Consider the following 23430-nt stretch of genomic DNA (forward strand, 5'->3'; position numbering starts at 1 on the left):
AGTCTCACTCTGTCGCCCAGGCTGGAGTGCAGTGGCCAGATCTCAGCTCACTGCAAGCTCCGCCTCCCGCGTTCACGCCATTCTCCTGCCTCAGCCTCCCGACTAGCTGGGACTACAGGCGCCCGCCACCTCGCCCGGCTAGTTTTTTGTATTTTTTTTAGTAGAGACGGGGTTTCACCATGTTAGCCAGGATGGTCTCGATCTCCTGACCTCGTGATCCGCCCGTCTCGGCCTCCCAAAGTGCTGGGATTACAGGCTTGAGCCACCGCACCCGGCCTACTTTTTTTCTTAATGTAGACATCTGGGCTATATGCAAAGTTGCTGTCTTAATTTGTCAATTAGAGGTCCCTTTGAGACAGCCAAATGACAGAAGGTCCCTGGAGAAATTCTAACCAGCCTCTGCACTGAGGTTAAGCCTCAGGAAGTTTGCCAGGTTTGCAGCACTGAGGAGCCTGGCCCCTCCCCTTCCTGTGTGGAACTTGGGATTCCAATGGCAGGCCGGAAGCGCTCTAGCTGGCGGCTCTGGCCTCGTGAGGGATACCTATGTCACCCCCCTTTTATTTCCCTTTCATCCAGTAAACCCTGCTTTACTTACCCTTTAAATCATCTGCGAGCCTAAATTTTCATGGCTGTGGGACAGACAAGAACCTTGTCTTTAGCTGAACTAAGAAAAAGTCCTGCAACATCTTTCGGCGCGCATTGTCGGGGCACCAGAAGCGGTGAGTGAAATGGAGACTCAAAACCTTTCACTGTTGCTTGACCTTTTCCTTCCTTTTTTGGGACCAGCCGGTGAGCAGTGGCTCCCCTCCACCCGCCACCCTCTGCCGGGATGGGAAGCATGGCTCAAGGCTCCCGGGGCAGCTGGCTGTCATTTTTCCGCCATGAACAGCTGGAGCTACCTCTTCCCCGCCAAGAGATTCAGCTCTATCCACCAGTAACCAAACTTTTCTCCCTGGTGGAGAAACCCCTTGCATAAGAGTAAGAGTTTCTACCCCAGGCATTTTTAAACTGTCTCTTTTCTTTCCCTTTCTCAACTCCATCAGCAAGTGAACTTTCAAATTTTTTTTTTTTAAATTGTGGAAGATGTTTTGCTAGGCCAGCCCCCACCCCCAAACACCCAACTATCACTGTTTATGTTTTCTGCCAAGATTTGGTTATGAAATCAAGCCTCCATCTTGCTTTATATCCTGGGGCCCTTGGCCGGTAACCACTTGGCAAAGCTTTGTTTGGCAACCCTGCCACAGGGGATGAGCCCTCTCTGGTTTGATATCTGCATGTTTTCCTAGACCTGTCTCTTAAAGGGCCCCACCGAGCAACTGGGTGTTCTTCTGCCTGTGTGTGTACTGTGTGTGATGTCTGTAAGAAGAGCTCTGATTAAGTTGAACTAAAGAAAGACAAGTGCTTTGATCAGTATTTCGTAAGGGAAGTTAAAAGCTGTGGTACCTTTCAGCTCACGTGACTTTAATCTTTTAGAAATAAAAACAGCCCTAAAGACTATTAGTAAAATGCAGGTCAGATGCAAGGTTTGCTAAGTGTTTTGAGGTTACAAACTGCTTTTTGGGTTTTGAGAACTATTTGGCTTGCTGGCTTTCACAATTGGTAAGGCCTGGGAACAGATGGAATTAACCACACCCTTAACTAAGAAGGCAAATCTTGGCTGTAGTTAGCACACAATTAAAGCAACTTACCAAGTTTTACCTTAAAGTTAAAAATTGCTAGGCTACTAGAAATGGATTTACATACAAGGTGTGTAAAAACAGTAAAATGTGTTTTTTAGTAAAAGATTATATGAAGACATGGAAATGTAAACTTCTGCCTAGGGTTAAAGAATTGTTTTGCATTAAATTAGGAAAGCTGAAGGTTCAAAGAAGTGGTGGAAGAATTGTGGAAATTGATCTTTTAGAAGAGGTTCTCTGTGTGAACATGTTGACTAAATTAAAAAACAGGGTATTATATGATCATTGAAATAAAAGCATAACAAGGTTTTCCTAAGGCATTAATCTGTTATTTGGCAATATTTGCAAAGGTTTATAAGAGGTTTTTTCTTCCTTAAAATTTCTGCATCATCATTTTGGCAAAATAGTAACTTATGGTAATCTTGAATTCTATTTTGTGATATCAAGTGTTTGAAACCTCGAACATTTAACAGCCTTCCCAGAATCAAACTTCAGTTTCAAAATTATCTTCCCTGGTACTTGGCTTTTTGAATACTTCAGAGCATTCCTGAAGTGTCCAGAAAAGAGAGGTAAATAGGATTATTTGACATGTTTAGCTACAAGGGATTGCCAAAATGATGCTCAATTTTTCTTAGATTATGTCTTGGTGAATAATGCTAATATATGTTTCAAAATTGTATGGGATTTCTAAACTTTGAATATCTGCATATATGCTTAATTAAGGTTATGATTAATTATGATTAATTAAGGTTTTTATGTTAAGTTATTATAAACCTCAGAGAGAATCAAACTTTTTGTCAATTGTGTTTCTAAGTGGAACTACCCTGGACATGTTATTCACAACAATTGTTATCTTGTTTTAATTCTTTTCAAAAGATGGTTTATAATAAGCTATAGGACTGTAACAGGTGCTCTCAAATACAAGCTTCTGATAACTTTGGAAATTGTAACATTGGAATAAAGGAAAATGTACAGGACTCATGAAGAGCTGAAATGTTCATGAATATCAAGCAGAACAACAGTTAGCTAAATGGACTGAACTCAGAAAGCTAAAGAAAACTTTTTGACGTTTGATTGGAATATTGCTGATCCATGTTTTATTTTTCCTAGTCAAGGGAACTTATTTGAACTATTTATGGCCTTGAATAATTAAGCAAGGTGTGCCCCTATGATCAAGATTGGGAGTGTGTTTGTTTCTCTCTGCCTGGGTCCTCTAGAATTTGGAAACTATCTGTGAATACGCTTAACTTACGGCAATATAGTTGTTTGCATCAGTGCAATAAGAATCCATTTCCTTTTGCAACAGAATGCAAATGGAAGAATTGGTTATTTTACTGACGCTTTGATGGGAAGGCATGCTTCCCTTTAAGGAGTCAATATCAGCTTACTAAGGAGTCAATATCAGCTTACAGCACTGATAGAAGCCCAGTGGGGAAACTGGCCTGCTACCCTTGTCTGTGCAGTCCCTGTACAGGGTTCCTGACCTGTGGTCAGTAAAGAATGTCACTTTCTAACAGGTCTAGGAGCTCCCAGTTTATCTTGGGACCTTAAGAAGAGAGGATCATCCAACTCACAGGTATTTGAGGATACAAACTCATGGTGGGGCTTGGCTTTAAAAAGTCTTATCTGAGATTCCTTGTGGAAGAGAATTAAGAGAATTCCATAGAAGCCAATCCAAAAGCCCTATGTAGAAATAATTATTCTTGCTGTACTTTATGCAAATAATGAGGCCAAGTATAAAACTAAAGTCTATTTAAACAATTCAGTCCTATGATGATTTATTTTTTAAAAAAACATGAGGAATGGAGAGAGAGGAATCATATTTCAAAACTTATATTTGTCGTTAATTTCTAAACTCATTACTTGTTTTTAGGTTTTTGCCTACATTTTTAGACTAACCCTGCTTGTTCGTGTGAACCAACCAGCAATCTCTGGTTGCAGCTCAAAAAGAACAAGAGGGATGGTTAATGTAGAAATCCAGATTAATATTTTAGTTCTGAGCAGTTATCCTGCAAATCCTGCCAGGTAATGGAATAAATAGGGTCCCCAATACCCAGAGGTTTCTATTTGGGAAAGTAAAACCAAGGGAGGTAACCAAAGCCAAGCACCATGCACCCAAATCCTAGCAAGCAGAACTATAGCTACCAGTTAGCTGGGTATGTCACATGACATCATTTTCTCTTCTTTGTTGGTGGAGGACTCAGTTTCAATTTCACCTTAGCGTTTGGCTTATGATAAGCAGTCCATGCAACCCCTCGAGATACATTTTTTGTTCCAGACTCAATTCCAAGCTTTGGGTCGAAGTCCTAGGAAAATATACTGGATTTGAGGGATCCAGAGGCAAATGACAACAGAGGTTAAAAGGCACAGCACAGGTGAATGTGGCTGATTCCTGCTCATTAAGCCAACCCCAAGCTTTGTGTTTCATGGATAAAGGCCACGTTAGTATCCACAGCATAAATGAGGTCTAAGGGATCCAAGGCTACTGACAGCAGGGAAGATAGGGAGTATGTAGGAAGGAGCATATGATTCCCACCCTCTTCACCCCCTTGCTTCTTGGGTGCGAGCTGCTTTGACATTCATGGCAGCACCTGCCAAGATCACTGGAACTCGGGGATGCGAGGATGGAAGAGGGAAAGAGGATGCTCTTCTCTCTCTTCCTCACTTACCTCTGGATATCTGTTATAAAGACAAGGCAACCAGGGGTGCCTGCTCCCCTCTTTCTAGACATGTAGCCATTCATTTTCAGTCTGTACCTCTTTAGAATGCATCGTGAAACCCTGAGGATTCTTTGAAAAAAATGCCTTCTTTTTATTCCTTTCTCCTCGGTCCCCTCTTCCCTGATAGGTAATTGTGTCTCTGTACTATGCTGTTTTCAGATGCATCTTCCAAACTGAAAAGAGTTAGTTTCCCAAACCTTAAACTTGTTGGCTTAAGATCGGGCCCAGGGGAAGGGAACCCAAAAGCCCAAGCTGACAAAAGGATAAAATTTTTTTTTTTTTTTAAACCAGTCAGGCTTTTGGCCTCCCTCTCCCTGTGCAAACTGGTAAAAGGCCTCGGGATCTTTGAGCTGTCCTTATCCTTCCCTGTGTTTCATTTTAATACTTGTTTTCTAATAACCTGGTTTGTCTCTTCTTGCCTTCAGGCCATCAAACTCCAAACAGTCATGCAATGGAGCCTCTGACGATGGCCCTTTCTTCTGGGAACCGGTAGATAGGCCTCTAAGGGAACTCTGACTGCCCTTTCCCCAAAACAGTGCCCCCTGTCAGCAGGGAGCAGTTAAAATTAGTGTTCATCCTTATCCTTAATCTAATGGCAGTTAGATGAACTTCTTTAGAGGGGGAATGAGAGTCCCTGGAGAAACTCCAACCAGCCTGCCCACTGAGGTGGAGCCTCAGGAAGTTCACTACATTTGCAGCAGGGAGGAGCCTGGCCCCTTCTCTTCCTGTGTGGAACCTGGGATTCAAATGGTGGGCAGGAAGTGCTGTAGCAGGGGACTCTGGCCTTGCGAGGGATCCCTGTTTCCCCTTTTCTCAGGTGCTTTACTCACCCTTTACACGGTCTGTGAGCCTAAATTTTTGTGGCTGTGGGATGAACAAGAACCCCATTTTTAGCTAAACTAAGGAAAAGTCCTGCAACACCTGGGTGCTAACTTCAGAGGTCATCAATTGGTTAACCAGAGTAATCCTAAAGATCTGGAGCTTGTGTTCATAAAACCTGCACCTGATCACCAGCCTCATTACACCAGCATGAAGGGAAATTGTTCTCCCCTTCTTCCCATATAATTTTTAAATCATCTTGGCTGAGATTTCTTCCTGCATGACTTCACTTGATGTAAAAATTAACTTAATTTTCACCTTTTAAAGAAAGTGAAAAGATCAGGGATATTTAGGCCATGACTTTGCCAGTGAAAATTCCATTTCTTCCTAAGTATGACTTTGGTAGAGATACAACCTGAGAAATACCCTTCTTGGAATGAGAAGCAAAATACTGAAATAGATTCATTCAGTGGTTTCTTGTCATCAAGGATATAATCTAAACTTTTACTTTCTGTGCTATTCAATATCCTCAAACTATATAATGTTATTCCCACTTTTCTTTCCCTTGCCCTTTTATTCTTGTGTGCATACCTTTTAAGTAATGATAGATTGATATTTCTCTGAATATGCTAAGATATTTCTTGACTCTTTCTCTCTGAACATAGTTTACCCTCCTCTTCAATGTATCAAACTGTTATGCTCCAACGCCTATCTTAGATGCTTATTTGGTTATGGATCCTTCCTAAATTTTCTTTCCGTCTTCTACTAATTTCTCCAAAATTCCCAGTAGAAGTTAGGTCAGATATAGCTATTTCCATTTTGTGAACCATGGTATTTTGTTCAGGAAAAGCCACAATGGCCAACATTAGTCTTTACATTCAGTTAGTATTTATTGCTCAGATTGACTTGCTAGCTGGACAGCCAGAACTAGCCTTTCAGTAGTCAGAATTACAGACTGAGAACAGGCTCACCATAGACAGCTGACTTCATATATCCACAGCCGAATATTTAGCCCAGTGATAGGTTTTTGAAGGATTTTTTGGTTGGTTGTTTTTTGATCTCCCCATAAAATCACTACATTTCCAAATGAGACTTCTAACCAGACATCTGAGTCTGTTTTCTGTTCTTGACATTGTGCTTGTGTTATAGTGCTTGCTTCTTAGTTGTTATTTTTTACTTTGTTTTCGTTTTCTGTTTGTTTTGCTTTCTCTGGTATTTTGGTTTAAAAACAAATGACTTGCTCTTATGTGTTTATGGGGTAAAACAAACAACAAAAACTACCTTGAAGAAGGCTGCCCATATTTACAATCATCTTTAGGCCCACGTTCTAAATAGAAATGAAAATTGAACAAATGTCTGGTAGATACTTGTCAATGGTGGGAGTGAGGATGTGCTTGCAAAGGCAAGACTCAATTGCTCATTGGGCTGCTGGGCAGCAGCAGGCCCTGTAGGGTTTGGAAAGCTTGGTTGCTGAAAGCTGGTATGGGGAGCAAATAGACATTTTGTTTGAGTTGCCTGGGTGCTGGGAGGCATCCGAATGAATATGAGGTGATGTTCAACCCCATTGTGTTTATATGAATACACATTACCATTTCCCGCAAGGAAGCTGATAACAGCACCATGATGCTTTGCCATAAAATCAGTTGAACATTTTCCTGCACATTTTACTCCCTTTAAAATGGTTCAGGAACAGACATAAGAAATGTCATTGCCCCTCTGTAACATTCTCTTTCCCCAAATGAGAACCCATTGGAACACACTGTAGGGGTGTTTCACTGCAGAAAGCTTGGCATAGACAACTGGAGCAAATGAGGGATTTTCCTTTAAAACCAGCAGGTTTGTGGGTTGTGTGTGGTGAGGGTGGGGTGTCATTCATTTTTTTTTCTCCCTGTATCTCTATGTTAAAGCTTACAGAAGCAGATAAGGAGCAAGGGGATTTAATTATGCGTAAATAGAAGACAATGACGAGTACTTAGGAGTGTAATTAGTTGTGGATGTAGATATATGCATCCTTGTAGATACATTTTATTTGCATAAGAATATAAATGTTCAGAAACACATGTGTGCAGGACATGTGTAAGACTTTTGGCAACAGAGGCACATTTAGAGGTTAGCATGGTATTTTGCAGATACCTTGAGTTAGCACTGAATTTGCTTTAAAAAAAAGAATGAAAACATGTTCCAGTTCATTACAACAACAGTAATATTGAACTTCTTCTGTAGCAGACTAACAACGTTTAAATATATCCCTAAAATATTTTTAAAAGTAAAAAACAAAAAAGAAAGAAGAAGAAAATTAAAGTCTTAGAGCTATGACTAGAGTTCTATTCATAATTTCCTCCGGTTCTAAGCAGTCCAGGGGTTGAATCTAGGGATATGTTGATGCAATTGGAAAGGAAGATCATGTGACTGGATGGTTAAGGTTCTGGATAACAAATATATTCCTGTCTTGTACATATTTTTTTAAAGAAATATCAGTATACATTGTGCTTGCTTAACAGGATGAATTCCTGTAGCCTGGACATTTCTGCATTTTTCATAACCATCCTTAATAACCTGTCCTACTATTTAATAATAACCCCTTTCCTGTCAACAGTTATTGCTCAACCTAGATCACTTACATCTCTCCCGTTTTCCTCCCTGTTCATTTCCTCCTGATCTGTCTTTTGTAAAATTTTGAAGATAGTTAAGCTTTCAATTTTCATGTATAACTGATCATATTTTGTTATTGTTTTTCTCGTCTCAGGACAGATCCCATGAAAAAGAAGTCCAGCCAGTATCTTTCCAGGGTTGAAGAAGTTCTTTCACCATAGAAATAGACAAGCAAGCCTCAGTGACATTAGTCATTAAAGGACATTTAGGTGACAGACTTTCAAGTTGTTTAAGTAGTAAAAATGGTTCCTTGGTGACAAGAAAAGTTATTAGGGACATTAAAGAAGATATCAGTGAATCAGAACTAAGAATGAGTTGGATGATATAGGCAGGAATACAGGGAAGAATTAGATCAGGAACATCTTACTTGTATAGACAGGTCATAATGAGAAAAGCTGATGGAGAACTGGGGTTGGCAACCAAGGAAACAAAGGTTAAAAGGCTACATTTGGAGCTGGAGGAGCTGAGAAAATTGTGTGGCTGAAGTTTGCTTGAATATGGAAGCAAACTACAATTTCAAACTTTACCTGAGCCTGTGCTCCCTATTCTTTTGTGTTCAACTAACTACAAAGAACAATTCTCTTCTCACGTATTTTGAGATATGGCCCATCTCCCTTCTTCCACATAACTCCAGTAAGACTCATGAACCACTTCTTCACCTATCTGCCTCTATAACAACGCAGGCCCTCTTTCTCTTCCTTGAACTGTTTTTCCTTAATGACCATTCTCCATATTCAAAAACCTGATTGTCCGGTGCATTTTGTCTTTCACACAACAAGACACATATCTTTGAAAAGTTATCAGTTAAATATACATAGATTTATTGCTCAGTGTTACTCTCATCCAGGAAATAATAATTATGCCCTAGTCCTAAAAAAGGAGGAAGAGTAATTCAGGATTATTAAAATCTTCATCTTTTATGAAAGAAGTTTCTTCTAAGTCTAACTGAAGAGACAGAACAGTGTCCCAAAGCCAGGTGGATTGCTTAGTTTGGATCCTGATTCACCCCCAATTTCTACAGCATAGATAGATGTGAGTAAGTAATATGGGATGAGAGATGGTTTTCAACAAGGATAATTGTACGTTCTAATTTGAATGTCCTTTCTCCTATAATAAGGATATAAACTACTGTGCCAGATAAAGCTACAGAGTTGATGGCCAGACTTTAGATTACGAAGCCCCAAAGAGTCTGAGGGTGGAAGTGAGAGAATTGATCAGCTGTAGGATGAAGAGCTTCAGGCAACAGAAAACTACAAATCCACCACCTTCACCAATCTATTTTGTTCAACTTGAGAGGCTTTTGAGAGAGAAGCAGCATCTAGAAGGGGCAAATTTGGTTAACTGTAAATAGATTGTAATTCAAGATGCTCAGATTTTATTCCTGAAGAATTTTATTTAAATAACTGTGCTGGACTCTCCTGCCCTAGGCCAGAACTAGCACCCCTACAGAGTCCAATTCAAAAGTGTCCCAACCTCCCTCAACTTGGTCACCAGTCAGCCCTGAGCACTGTCAGAATTTCCTGGGTGTCTTCGTGTTTTCCTTTTACAGGTCATTCAGAGTGACCTTGAGGAGAGACCACCAGTCTAGAAAGTGAATTTGGTAGGAACTGGAAGCTCATTCATTTTCTGGAGATGGGGGTAAACTTACTTACCCTCACACCACACTCAACCATTACTCCAACTTCAATCCCCAAGTAGGCTTCTTCCTCCAGTAAGATCTCATTGTATCGCCTTGAAGTACACCTACATTTCACTGACTTCCAGCAGTAGAGAGTCTGTTATACTCAACCAATTCTCGTCATCATGTTGTGTTTTATATTACTAATTTGCCATATTGGATTAATTTTAGAATAGGCAATATATGTGCACATAAGGCCACAAAACAAAATGATAAATATGCAAAAATATATACAGTTAAAGTTTCTGTTGCTTCCCTGCCCCTAATCTTTGTTCTGCTTCCCAGAGGCAAACTCAGTTTACAATGTGTTTTAGGCATATACATGGAGTGTGTGTGTGTAAAAAAGAGAAAGAGATGTGTGTGTGTGTATATATATGTGTGTGTGTAATTATTGCAAGAGATATTCGCATTTCTCTTTTAATGAATAATTACATTTTCTAATGTCTGTGCACCTTCTCAAATAGACAATGGCTAGTAAAATAACTTTCAGGAGATGTATATGTGTGTGTGTGTGTGTGCACACATATATATCCCATGAATATATAGCTCCTGAAAGTTATTTAGCTATAACATATATATATACACACACACACATACACACACATACATATCTCCTGAAAGTTATTGCACTAGCTCATATTTATATGTGACATCTCTGATACATTTTATAAGGAAACACTATATATTATACTGTCGTCTTTGTTCTATGCTTTGCTTTGTGATTTATTAACTAATATATATTGAACGTCTTTTTAAATCCATTCATGAAAAGCTACCCCATTATTTTGAATAGCTACAAAAATTCATCAGATGAATGTGCTATAATATAGTTTGTGTGTATATATATGTATTTTTGTGTATATGTATATATGTACATATTTGTGCCAAATATAAAATATCTGTACATGGACTTGTTTTGCTTATGAATCATTCTTGCCTGTGTGCCTATATATCTGTAGGATAAATACCTTGAGAAGTAATTTCAAAGCCAAAGAGTAAATGTCTTTGTATCTATGACATGTAATGCTAAATTGCCTTATCTACGTGTTATACAATTTTACAATGCCCCAGGATTTTTTCCCTCATATTTAAATGACACACTGTGGAATTAGCTTTGTGGTCTGAGTATACAAATAGTTAAAATATTTTTGTCATATGAAATTTGCATTTATCTTATAATGAATAATTACTTTTTCTAATGGTTATGACAGCATCCCAAAAAGACAGTGGTCATCTTGAATTTCAGAATCTTCCTTTGTATTACCTTCTTCCCCTCCATGGCATCTAGCCCATGGCTCTGTATGTGGAAGGTATTCAAAATTGTGTTATTAATAAATTGATTCTACGCCAAGCTTTGATTGGTTATCACCAGCATGTGAACTCATTGTGCCTGATTTTCACTCCTTTCTGAGTTCCCAAATTGGTCTCATTAGATAAAAAACAGAAAATGGTTCTCACCTACCCCTCTGTGCTGTTGATATATAATAAGGAATGTTTAAGTGGAAGATAAATATAAACTCAGTTTTATGTGTCAATAGACTAGAAGAGGATGTATGCAAATGAACTTCTTGACAGGATATAGGGCTTACAACTTCTTTGGATGGGACTTCTTCACTTGTGAAGTGTATTTTCTCTTGAGGGAGGAAAACAATATTTAATTCAATTTTTTAAAAATTAAATAAAATGGTCATATGGTTATCAAGGGAAGACATACTTCAGATTCTGAAAGGATGATGAGTTACTCTAAAACAAGTAGCTTTTGAATAAATTGTAACTGCTTCTGATGAGATATGGGGAAGGGAGTGAGTTGATGTACTAGTCTAATGAGCAATATTGCTAAAAATCCATTCTAAAGATCAGGGTGTGTTCACGGCAGGTAGTTGAGTAAAATATTCACTGAGGAGAGTATTACCTCAGTAAATGCTGCTAGTGTTGGTTTATTTTTTCATCAACCCTCAATAACCCCAGGAGATCAGAAAACAGGTAGGGAAGAATAATTATTTATTGTTAATCCTTAATCTACTAAAATGCCTTTTTTTCTTATTTCATAATGATTATTGGTTTTTAATTTGACCAAATTAATGAGATCTAGTTCTCCTGAAATCTAGGTATTTTTCTACTCCCAACTATGTGTTGCAATTTTGCATAATATTTATAAAGAATTTATAGAATGTTTAGTAAGTGACTAGTCCTGAGGTATTTACTGTAAAAGTACAAGCAAAGACAGTTTCTAGATTTAAACACAACAAAGGGACATTGCATACTCATATAAAACAAATATGACCTCTTTAAGGCAATAAATGAAGTACTCATATTTCTCAACCAGCTCCAAGTCCTCATTTCCTTGTTTCCATTCTTAATTTCTCCAATTACCCAGACAGGGTTCATTCAGTTCACACAGTTGTAAATTCATATCCCACCCACTGTGCTTACTGTGTAGCATACAGCAAATTAATTCGCTTCTCTGAGCCTTGCCTTTCCTTTGGTGTGATTTGAAAATAAATAAGGTATTCCTCCCAGGTCTGTCCAATATATGTACAAATATATGTACAAATATATTTTACATATGTTATTTAAGCGTAACATATGTAAAGCAGTAAGCACATAGTAGGTATGCTGGAGATTTAAGACTTCAAAATTATCACTTGAAATGGCTGCTACTTCACGGTCCTCAGTTAATCATTTAGGTTTCCATTGTCTCTGTGATTTCCATGATTTTTCTTTCCTTAGAATCCCTGATGTCAGCACTCTACTTAGGCACATGTACGTGGCCTATGATTTCTTCTCCTTGCTCACTCTGTTTGATATAGCAAGATTTAATCTTCCTCAGGTTCTGCTTTCAGAGTGACACTACCCTGGCTCTCATTTCCTGCTGAAAAAAAATGAAGCCCCTAAGTATCTAATAGTTATCAAATTCAGGACCTGACAGATATGTCTGTTTTATGCTTGCCTCTTCCCCTTCATGTTGCCTTTCCTCAGTCATGCTCAACTTCTCACCACATTGTTGTTCTGTATGCTTCCTCTATTGGATCTTCTTTTATAATAAACTCTCTTGATAGCCCACGCACCAGAATCCTATCAGCCTTCAAATCTACCTCAAATGCAACTTCTAACCATCCCACCTCACTCACATTTCAATTTCTATAACTTTTTTTACACCCTTCTTAGAATGCTTAACACATACTTCCTTAGAATTATAGCTAGTTGTTGTCATTCTTTATTTCTGCATAATGTTAGATTTTACTGAAAGAAGAGAATGAATATTTTGGGGAAGTGGGGGACTAGATTTTATTTGCCTTGAGATGCAATGTGGCACAGTGGCTGAGAGGAAATGCTAGATCAGACTGCCAGAGTTTCTATTCTCAATTTGCATTTTATTATTTGTGTTTAACAAGTTTGTTATCTTCAGCTCAGTTGCCTTAACCTAATTAATTAATTAATTCAACAAATAAATGAATACATAATGTATTCAAAAAATGTATTCAAGCAGCTACTATGTACTTGAGTACAATGATGAACAGACTTCATAAGCCTGTGACTTAGGTGTTTACACATGTCCCCCAAGTTTAGAAGGCCATGCACTTGGCTTAATGTTCTGCTGTCATTGTCTTGACATTTTTAGTATGTGTTCAACATAGGATCCCATAATTTCAGTTTTTGCTAGACTCTAGAAATTATGTAGCTGGTCCTGATAGTAAATAAGATAAATATGACCCCTGTTCTTATGAGGAGACTGAATATAAATAAGCAGATGAAAAAGTAAGGGAAATATCAGACAGTGATAAGTGTTATGAATAGCTAGGTGCAAACTTTAAATTTGGTGGTAAGCAAAAGCATCTCAAGGTTACATTTAAAGCTGAGATTTGAATGATGAAAGGTACTCTGTAAAATGCCGTAGAACATTCCAAGTAGAGAAAATAAGTGTGAAGATACTAAGGCAGGGATGAAATTGAAGACTTTAGGAAACATTCTTTTTGGGAAAGAAAGAGCAAGGTAGAGAATGATCAAGCCTAAAGATTGGTCGTGGCCAGATCATTAAGGGCAGGATACGAGGGTTTGCATTTTATTCTAAATGTGATAGGAAGCCATTATAGAGTTTATAGTGAAGACATTAAATTTGATTTATTTTTTAAAAGATCACTGTTTTCAATTATAGCGAGACAGAAATAGAAGCAGGCGTGCCAGTAAGAAGACTACTGCACATGTCTAGACAAGCAATGGTGGTGGATTGAACCAGGACAATACACAAGCAGCTGGAGGGAAGTGCAAGTGTTTAGGATATATTTAGGAGACAGAGTTAAGAGGACTGCTGACAGATTGGATGTGGAGGATGAGAGAAAGAGAGGGATCCAAGATAATAACTGTATTTTTGATGGTCATGTCATTTATTAAAATAAAGAAAATGGACAAAATTAATTTATGGAAAGATATGTATTCTCTTTCCGTACAGAGAATGTGTTCTCTCTTAGGTATCCATGTGGGTAAGTAAAAAGAAAATGAGTATCATCACTATCAAAAATCAGGGGTAACAACACCTACCTCATATGATTCATATGCCTATTAAATCAGATCACGTATGTAAAGAACTCGGCCGCATGCTTGCCACCTAGAAATGCTCAGTATATGTTACTTATTTGTATTTCTAAAATGCATAGCCAAGTGGAATTGTATATTACAAATCAGAGAACTTCATAGGAGTGAAAGTAGCTCTAGAAGGTCAAAAGGAAAGCTGGAGGAAAGAATAGGAAGATTTTTAAATAAGATTTTTAAATGGAAAGATTTTTAAATAAGAGACAGCAGGTGGAAATTGTCCCTCTCTTTGATACATACTTTTTACTCATTAATACCTTCATACGTCTATGGGTCTCTTGTTAGGATTGTTTCTCATAATCCAGGAACTGAAGATACAGCCCACACAATAGTGAAAAATAAGCTGAGCGCAGTGTTGCACGCTTGTATCCCAGCTACTCGGGAAGCTGAGATGAAGAGATTGCTTGAGGCCAGGCGTTCAAGGCTGCAGTGTACTATGATTATGCGTGTGAATAGCCACTGCACTCTAGCCTGGGCAACATGGTGAGACTCTATCTCTTAAAAAAAGGTGAACAATAATAGAAAAGTATGCAGCAAAGAGAAAGTGCACATTCCATGATATGAGAAAGCAAGCTAAGTACAAGCACTCCTTCAACTAGTCTATAGTTGGACCTGATTCAAATTCCCATTGCTATTTCCATCAGTGAGAAAAACAGCCCATCAGTGAGATCTGACTTTATTTTGGAAGTCACAATATTCTTATTGTAAACATGAAGACTGGATTGAATAGGTAACATCTCTGTTTAAAATGTCCTGATGTTTTCCACATGTATAAAGCTATTCTAACCTATAGCAAGTCTCTAGAAAAAAAACTGTTTTAACATATTAATATCATTGGTTGGACAGTGTGGCAGGAAACAGTTACTCAGGACTGGACTTGCTGTTAAGCCAACAGAGATTTGAGTGACTTTTGATGTATCGTTTTATCACTTATTTATTCATCTTAGGATGTGGAAACGGCACCTTGAAGAATTCTAAATCTTATAAATCATATATCATAGCATATGCAAGCATTTGTTGTCTAGCATAGAGATTGCTGACAGTTATTAAAATATGTAACATTTTTATCTTTAAATACCATCTAAATATTGAGGTGATGAACCTGTTCTCAAGTGATAGTCTTGTTTTCTAGATAATATGTTAGCATAGTTTGGAGTATAAAGTAGTGCAAGGGAACCCTCCTTGGATATCAGAGATGTGGCTCTAGCATTGTCTCCGATTTGTTCCTAAGGCTCTGAATCATTTAAGATCTGTAGAATGGATGTAAAACTATGTGCTTTTCTATCACTCCCGTACCAGATGAGAATTTTTTTTAAAAATTCAAAAGAAAAGGAAAGAAAACAACAACAACAACAACAACAAAAAACAGTGGTAGTGAGTGCAATTTGTAAAGACAGAGTTGCCCACAGTGGAAAAGATTATTATAAATCACATTTCTGCTGTCCAGAGATCTTCCCAGGGTCTCCCCAAATTCATTCTCTGCTGACTGTAGTTCTTCTCAAATATTTTCCCTGCAACACACTCACCAGGGTCCTTTGCATTGTCTCCATTCTATTGCTCTGCATAGGAAACTAAAAATACATATCTCGCCGATTTGTGTTATGCTAAGTGATCATTTAAATGCTCAGATCGGAACCCCTGGAATTTTCCATCTGCCTTTCATCTGCTGGGCTGGTTCTGAAAGGGCACTGCTGAGAGCCTCCCGGCGGGTTGGCTTTGCCGGTGGGTGTGATTGAAAATCTGTAGCTACCACTCGCAGAAACAGGGTAAGGGGATAGTTAAAAAGGACAAAAATAGAGATAAAAAAGATATAAACACACATCATAGTTTGATCTCAATATCATTTTTTAAATAATACATTTGCACATTTTCAAGATCAGCCTCTCTGGGGTTTCTTACAGGGGACAGGATATTCTTGCAAGTTGCAGGAAAGCTGATCTAGTTTTAAAGAAAAGGGTAGAGGTGGCAAATTGCCAATTAGATTGGGGGCAGAGCTGGGGTAGGAGAGTGGAGATGGATGGTCTTAATGTCCAGAAATTCATGTTGACGACAGAGAGAGAGTGAAGACACACTTGAGGCCTGGGAAAAAGAAAGCATGCCAAATGTAGGAGGTGAAGCAAGTCACACACATGCATTTTGTTTTCGCTTATAGAAAGAACACCCCCTCCCAAACATGGAGATCGTTATACAGAATGTCCAAGGCAAATTAAGGAAAATAATTATTGTAGCTGATGAAGCAGAAACCCTATTAGAGCTAAATGCTACTTCACAGTACTCAGTGGTGGAGGTTCTGAAGTAAGTGCATTTTTCAGCATCTTTAGTGAGTATATTAAATTAAGTTTTTAACCACTTTTCTCCTCCCCTTTATTTTGCTTTCTACCCTCCTCCCCTTTGTGTAGTTTCTCAGGCAGGTGGGACAGGGTTGGAGTTTGTAGAATGTGCTACAAGAAAGAAACAGCTGGAAAAGAAATCTATTCCCCACCTCCTTTCCCCTAAGATGAAAAATAAATAAAAACTGAGAGGCACGATTAATGGTGAAGGGCTGGGGCTTAAAGTGACAAGGAGTGACCTGCCACTGCAGGAAATTGGGCAGACAAGAGGCTATTGAGAAGCAGAGGGAATTCTTAAGCTTGTCTGACTTGTTTTCTGTTTTTACTCAAGGGGGTTCTTGCAACCTGAAAAAGATTTCCTTTATCCCCTAATTCCCATTTGTTCTGAAAAAAACAGGTCTGGGATGCTGCATAATTGCTGTTGATTTGGGATGTACATGTTTCCCTGCTTTCTTAGCTTATGTAGCCCTGTTTTTTTTTCGGTTGATATTATTTGTTAGTGCATTTTTCTGTATTATACTTGCTGTTTTTTAATCCATAATTTGTATAGTTCTCTAATTAGATGACAAGTTTGTTGGGATAGGGTATTGAGTCTTATACTACTTGTATATCCCATGATGCTCCAGCAATATTTGTCATTATTAATCATATGATAGATGTATTAGAAAAGAAAGAAGCAAGTTATTTTTATTAACCACAAATACTGATTTTTTTTTTTTTTCTTTAAGGAAGTTTCTTGTGTAAAGGAAGCCCTATGGATGTTCTGTGATCACTCACTCTCACATCCATAATGGGTCAAGGTCAGTAGTCTCTGGAACTGTTTTGGCTTTACTTTATCCAGCCCTCTGTTAACCCAAATGCATAATTTTTGTGCCCACTTCACCCAGGAAAATATAAGGCTTCCACGCAGGTCCTTCCTATCCCAGATGGACGTTCATACTCACCAGCACATGTTATCAATGCCATGTGTTCATATACTGAACCGTTGGTAGGTATATGGAGAAGAACTCTGTTGTAAGACGTCAGTTTCTCGTTTCAGAGTCATTATCAAAGCTTTACACATAGCAGCTACTCAATGTCTTTCTTTTTTTTTTGCTGGGGAGGGGTCTCACTCTGTTGTCCAGGCAGGAGGACAGTGGCATGATCACCACTCACTGCAGTCTCAACTTCTTGGGCTCCAGCAAACCTCCCACCTCAGCTTCCCATCTACCAGGGGTAACAAATGTGCACTAGGAAACCCAGCTAATTTTTAAGAATTTTTTATAGCAACAAAATCTCCCTATATTGCTGACTGGTCTTAAACTCCTGGGTTCAAGTAATTCTCCCTACTCAGCCTCTCAGAGCTCTGGGATTACAGGCATGAGTCATCGCACCCAGGCTCAATAAGTCTTTGATACTAATTTTGATGATTGAAAAAGGGTTTCAGATTAGATAATTCCACAAAAATTGAAATACGTGTTTGCTAATAAGCTTCAACTCCTCCGAACCCCCACAAAAAAATCTGTTAAAGTGTTTCCATCAGCTACAGTGAGTGCTTGCTTCCCTTTAGATACTTCAGAGGGATACAGATAATTTGAATTCTGGAGGGGAATGCCTGTTCCCTTTTTGACACTTTGCTATGAGATCATGGAAAACTGTAGGTTCAGCTTCAACCATCATTTAGATCAGGTCGGAGTAACCATAGTTCTCCTGAATTTGAATGACTTCTAACATTGAGGCTTACTTGGTACCAATCCTTACCCTTAAGTGTGTTTTACATGTTTTCTTGTATTTATTTCTTACAACAGCCCTATATGGCAGCTACTATTGTTATCCCCATTTTGCAGGTGGAATAATGAAGCACGGAATGTTAAATAACTTGACCAAGATCACAGAGCTGGTAAACAGCTGAGCAGAAATTCAGTCAGTCAGTTTGGCTCTGTCACTCAGGTCTTTAATCTACACACAACACATCCTCTGGTTGATGATTTGTTGCAAGGATCAAAACCAGTATTATATAAATTGCTATAGTATATTAGATTTCCAAAGATGGTATGAGGAATATTGAGGGTGCTTTAAAACAACGAAGGTGCTTACCAAGCTGGGCCATACTAAGCTCCCACTCCATCTGACTTCACTTGGTCGCTAGCTGAAAATCCGAGATTTTCCCCTCACCATTAGCAGAGAGAGACGGTGGCAACCACACATGCCTTGTTCAGCCCATTGCCTTCTGAGGACTGTTGTGGCTATTTGCAGGAGTGACATGTTTCTCCCTGTTCTCTGTAGTGAGCCAAGAGAACTGACTCTGAGAAGGCGTTCCAAGCTCTTTGTGCAGTGGTGTTTAAAATGCAAGATCCCTGTCTGAGAGAGAAATGACTTGAAGAGTGTTAATGCAAACCCCCGTTCTGCTCTTCAAGCAGCTGTGAGCCTGGCAGACCTTGTAGGCAGAGAAGGGACTTGCATGGGCCATGATGATACATATTCAGCAGCGAAGAAGACTTGATTCTGCACCTTGCCGGTTACAGCTGCCAGATTGTGAGCGATCGATAGAGAACTTTGTTAATGATGTGGAATTCACTTCTGGCATGCTCTGCACAAATACATATGCAATATATTATTAGTGCCCTCAACAACAGGCCTGTCCAGATGTGATTTAATTCAAAGCCTGATTACCCTTTTCTCTTTTTACTCTTATAATTGGAATGTTGTTGATCAGATTCTGCTTCTAATAAAAATGGCAAAGCATGCAGGATTTTTCTGAAGCCATGTATTTGGCAGCAAACATCAGAACATCAGAGAGTGGAGGTAATGGAATGACATTACCAGTGGAGGAGATGTTACTGTAGCTCTGGGGAGAGCAACTTAGAGAGTCCTGGAGTTCACATTTTAAGAAGCATGGCAGGGGATGAGGAGGAGGAGAGGATTATCTTTGGACATTATTAGAGAAGATATATTTATATAGATTCCTTTCCAAAAGATGAATCCAATCATCATCTCATAGACAAATGTGGAGTCTTAATGGCAAATGTTGATTTAATATTTGAGTCTGAGTCTTGCAGTAAAAAGACTGAATTGCATTAGAAGAGCTGGACTAGAACTGGGTAGACACGGAAACCTAATACCACAGCAAATAAATCTGGTAGTGCAATTTAAAGCTGAAAAGAAATAGAAAGATAAATGATGTCATAAAAGATTCACAGGGGCGTTTTTAACTGAACTGCTAAATATTTAAAAACAGAATAGCCAAGGCCATTTTGTATTAGAAATCCAAATGAGTAGCTCTATCAATTTATTACGTTTAGTCCACTCAGTGTTTATCAAGCCTGTTCTATCTGAAAGGTACTGTACTAGGCACTGGGATGTTACTCAAGGAGATTACTGATTAGTAGGGGACATAAGGCAAGTAATAAGTTTGCAAAAATACTTTGCTGATGACTTTGCTGATGAGGCATCTCAGATTGTCATTCCTGCAAGCCTATTTTAAGAAAGAAGTCTACACTCTACAGTACAGACCTCTTCTATTGTGTAGAAGTGTATTGTAATAGTTGCCTCCAACCAAATTCCTGTACCTTTTGTTAAATGACCCAATGGCCCTTGGTGTAACCAGGGACAGCCAAAGACATTTATGTATCAGCCATCATGAAGGGGTCAATGACTTACCGTTGAGTGACCGTTCCATATTGGATAAGAGCTAAGCCACCCCATCAGATCAGGTTTTTTAGTTGGAACGTGAGTTCAAGAAAGAGGGTATAGAAGCAGGACAGTGGTAAAAGCACAATGCAAAAGGGGAGGGATTATTCCTAAGAAACTTACTCCTTGTGACAAACCAGAGTTCATATCTGATGGCGCCAGAATGCTACCTTATGATCCACCACTCTTATATTCATAGAAAACAGATTTTCCCATGGAAATTCATACTGCATTTGGACCTTGATGAGGAAATATGAGAAGTGCATGAAGTGGTACTAAGCAGAGACATTTTTAGCTGCTAAGGAGACTGCAATGGGAAAATCATTTGCCTAAGGCCCCCCACAGAATTTGCTGACTGAGGAGTAGGTTGATATGCTCAAGGCTGCTGTTATTAAAAAGGAGTAAGAACACATGCGAAAGGATCCTAGAATCACAGCAGTTTCTTTTTTTTTTTCCTGAACATTTGCAAACTTTTAAAAACTGGAAGACTGTTTTAATAAAACTAGACCAAACTTTTAAAAGGTTTGAACTACTTGTCTAGACTTGTCCTGAGCGGAATAAATCATCAATGACTATGTCAAAGCAAACACCCTTTACTTAACTCCAGCCACCACCTCTGGTGACTTCATGTGTCACCCTGTTTTATTGTTCAGGGTGTATCAACATCGAAAGACTTGGAGTGTAGTTGAAAGAACTGGCCACTTAAGTAGTGGATATGCTTTGAGGGACAAGAGGGAGACTCCACCTGTCCTCAAAATAGCACAGTTTCATCCTATATTAGAGAGATGATCTCCTGAGTTAAGAAAAATAGAAATATCTCTGGGAAGAGATATTTTATCTCTTTTTTTTTTCTTATCCATTGGAAATATTTTATCAGATTTAGTCTATCAACAAACTAGGCCTATAAGTACATGGGAGGGGGCCATATGCAGGACCTGTGATGTGTATGGGCAGACCAGGCTGGTAGGAAAGAAAGGCAGAGATATCAAGTGGGGGACATGTGTTTGCCCTGGGGCTCTGTTGGCCTGGAATTTTGTTGTAGGAGGAAGGCACAAAAAGTAGAAGAATGTTAGACTGGGCACGATGGCTCACACCTGTAATCCCAGCACTTTGGGAGGCTGAGGTGGGAGGATCACCAGATCAGGAGATTGAGACCATCCTGGCCAACATGGTGAAACCCCGTCTCTCCTAATAGAAAAAATTTTGCTGGGTGTGGTGGTGTGCACCTGTAGTCCCAGCTATTTGGGAAGCTGAGGCAGGAGAATCGCTTGAATCCAGGAGGCAGAGGTTGCAGTGAGCCAAGATCATGCCATTGGACTCTAGCCTGGTGACAGAGCGAGACTCCATCTCAAAAAAGTAAAAAAAGAGTAGAAGAATGTTAAATACAAGTTTCACTCATTTTTACATGATGCTCAGGGCTGTTCGTGGTATGAGTTTTCACAGATGAATATTTAAAATAAGTGTCTTTCTCATTTTTATACCTCACTCCTTTATCCAACTTTGTTCAGACTGAAAACATGCATCTTCATATTTGCTTCCCAACCTTTAAAAATCTATTGTCAGAAAGAATCTTAGGGCATTCATTAATATTTGAATGCGAACTCCTTGTGGCTTACCGTACGTTTCTTTCTGGGCACACTTGTAACTAAATGGCCCAACTTTTAAGATAAAAGAATATGTTTCTTGTCATGCAAAATCATCAGAATAGGGCCTTTGAAAGTGACGTCATCTTCCTGGTTGCCTCAATTTACCCAACAATGACAGGTTACTCTCACCATGCTTCAGGCAGGTTCATGCTGGGCTGACATGGTAAACCCTTCTATCTCCTCCTCCCCAGGCTCTTCCTCCCTTACTATGGGAGGCATACAGGCCAGAACTGCAGACCTTGGCCTATACATGAAATTATTCTGTACTTAAATTCAATTCATGTATTCCAGAAGGTAAAACTCTAGTTCATTAAAGTGTGTTTTATAATAAAACCTCAATCTGAAACATTTTAATAAAACCTTTAAATGAATAGATTTATGTTTATTTTAGATTTATGTTTATATGAATAAAAAAAGAAGAACAAAGATAAGAGGGAGGAGGAGACAGAGTAAAGCGTGGTGATTGCTGAACTTAGACATAAGAAGAAAAATAATCGCTAAGCTCTGTCTCAGGATAAAGCCTCATTTGACTACCTTTTACATCTTCTTCTGATCTTATAATGTCTGAATCAGAGTGATGCATAGAGGCCCTGCAAGGTCTTATATGGGGAAAAAAAAAAGAGGAAAACAGAAAAAGAAAAAAAAATCAAAGATGTTTACAGGACTCTCCATGCTGAAACATGGAAGTAGACTGGCACATCAAAGTAATGTTTTCAATATCAAATTATGAAATTGAAAAATGTTATCCTCAATGACCTAGAGAATTTAATTCATCAAATTTCTCATAATCTTATTAAGAAGTGTAGGCAGTGACCCTTTGATTCTCTGGGTTGTATTGAAAATAGAAAGGCTCAGTGTCCTGAGAAAAATTATAGTTAGCAAAATAATCACTCTGATATCTACAGAGGTTCCTTGAAAGCCACTAATACCTTTGATCCATATTTTCCTTGTCACATTTTTTAAAGCATATATATGTATCTTGAAGAGCAATACTGTGATTGCAATCATTTGCAGTTACCTAATAAAGAGTTACACTTTTAAAAGCTGTTTATATCTAAGAAATCTTGGTTACTTCTGATTTATTCCATATTGCTACTTTTCTAAATCTTAACAGTGGTTATAAAAAAATCACAAACATGTAAGAGAATAGAGAATACTTGAAACTACCTTTTTATTTCATTATTCTACCACATCAAATTATTCCCCTATAAAACTACCAACTAGTGGGGTATATTTATACTTGTTTGTTTTCCACACACAATACTAAGAAAATTATGCATAAACTTGCTTCTGTGCTGTTACAGAAAGCATGAGTGATTTTCCCCTCACTGACTTGGACATTTTGAATGCTGTGAGATAAAGGTCTAAAAAGTGTTTCTCTTCCCTAAACCATAAAATTGAAGACATTGAAAGATTCTGCAATCATGTTATATCTAGGTGACTGACTCTGGAAATGCTTCACCAGCTTTCCTGGAGGTGCTTAGTCAAGCAGTGGCCAGAGACAGCTCTACCATGTTCTCAGCATTCCTTCCCTTGAAACCAAGAAACCTAAGGAACAGACAGCATACAACATTCAAATAGGGCTTTTAAGTCTGACTAGGTCAGTGGTTAGTGATTTAAGTAATGTGAAGCTTCTGTCAGTAGTGACCT

The 23430-nt window shown here is 38.6% G+C and overlaps 1 long non-coding RNA gene across 2 annotated transcripts in view; it reads left to right on the forward strand.

Moving 5' to 3' along the window:
- Positions 1 to 503: 503 nt before the first annotated feature.
- Positions 504 to 23430, forward strand: part of LOC117063962 — a 61827-nt gene continuing 38900 nt past the window's right edge. For both annotated transcript variants that reach the window (XR_004429185.1, XR_004429186.1), the window contains exon 1: positions 504 to 719. This is a non-coding gene — a long non-coding RNA (uncharacterized LOC117063962). The remainder of the gene's footprint in view (positions 720 to 23430) is intronic.

This window comes from Trachypithecus francoisi, unplaced genomic scaffold (assembly GCF_009764315.1).
Source record: "Trachypithecus francoisi isolate TF-2019V2 unplaced genomic scaffold, Tfra_2.0 Lachesis_group19, whole genome shotgun sequence".
NCBI lineage: Eukaryota > Metazoa > Chordata > Mammalia > Primates > Cercopithecidae > Trachypithecus > Trachypithecus francoisi.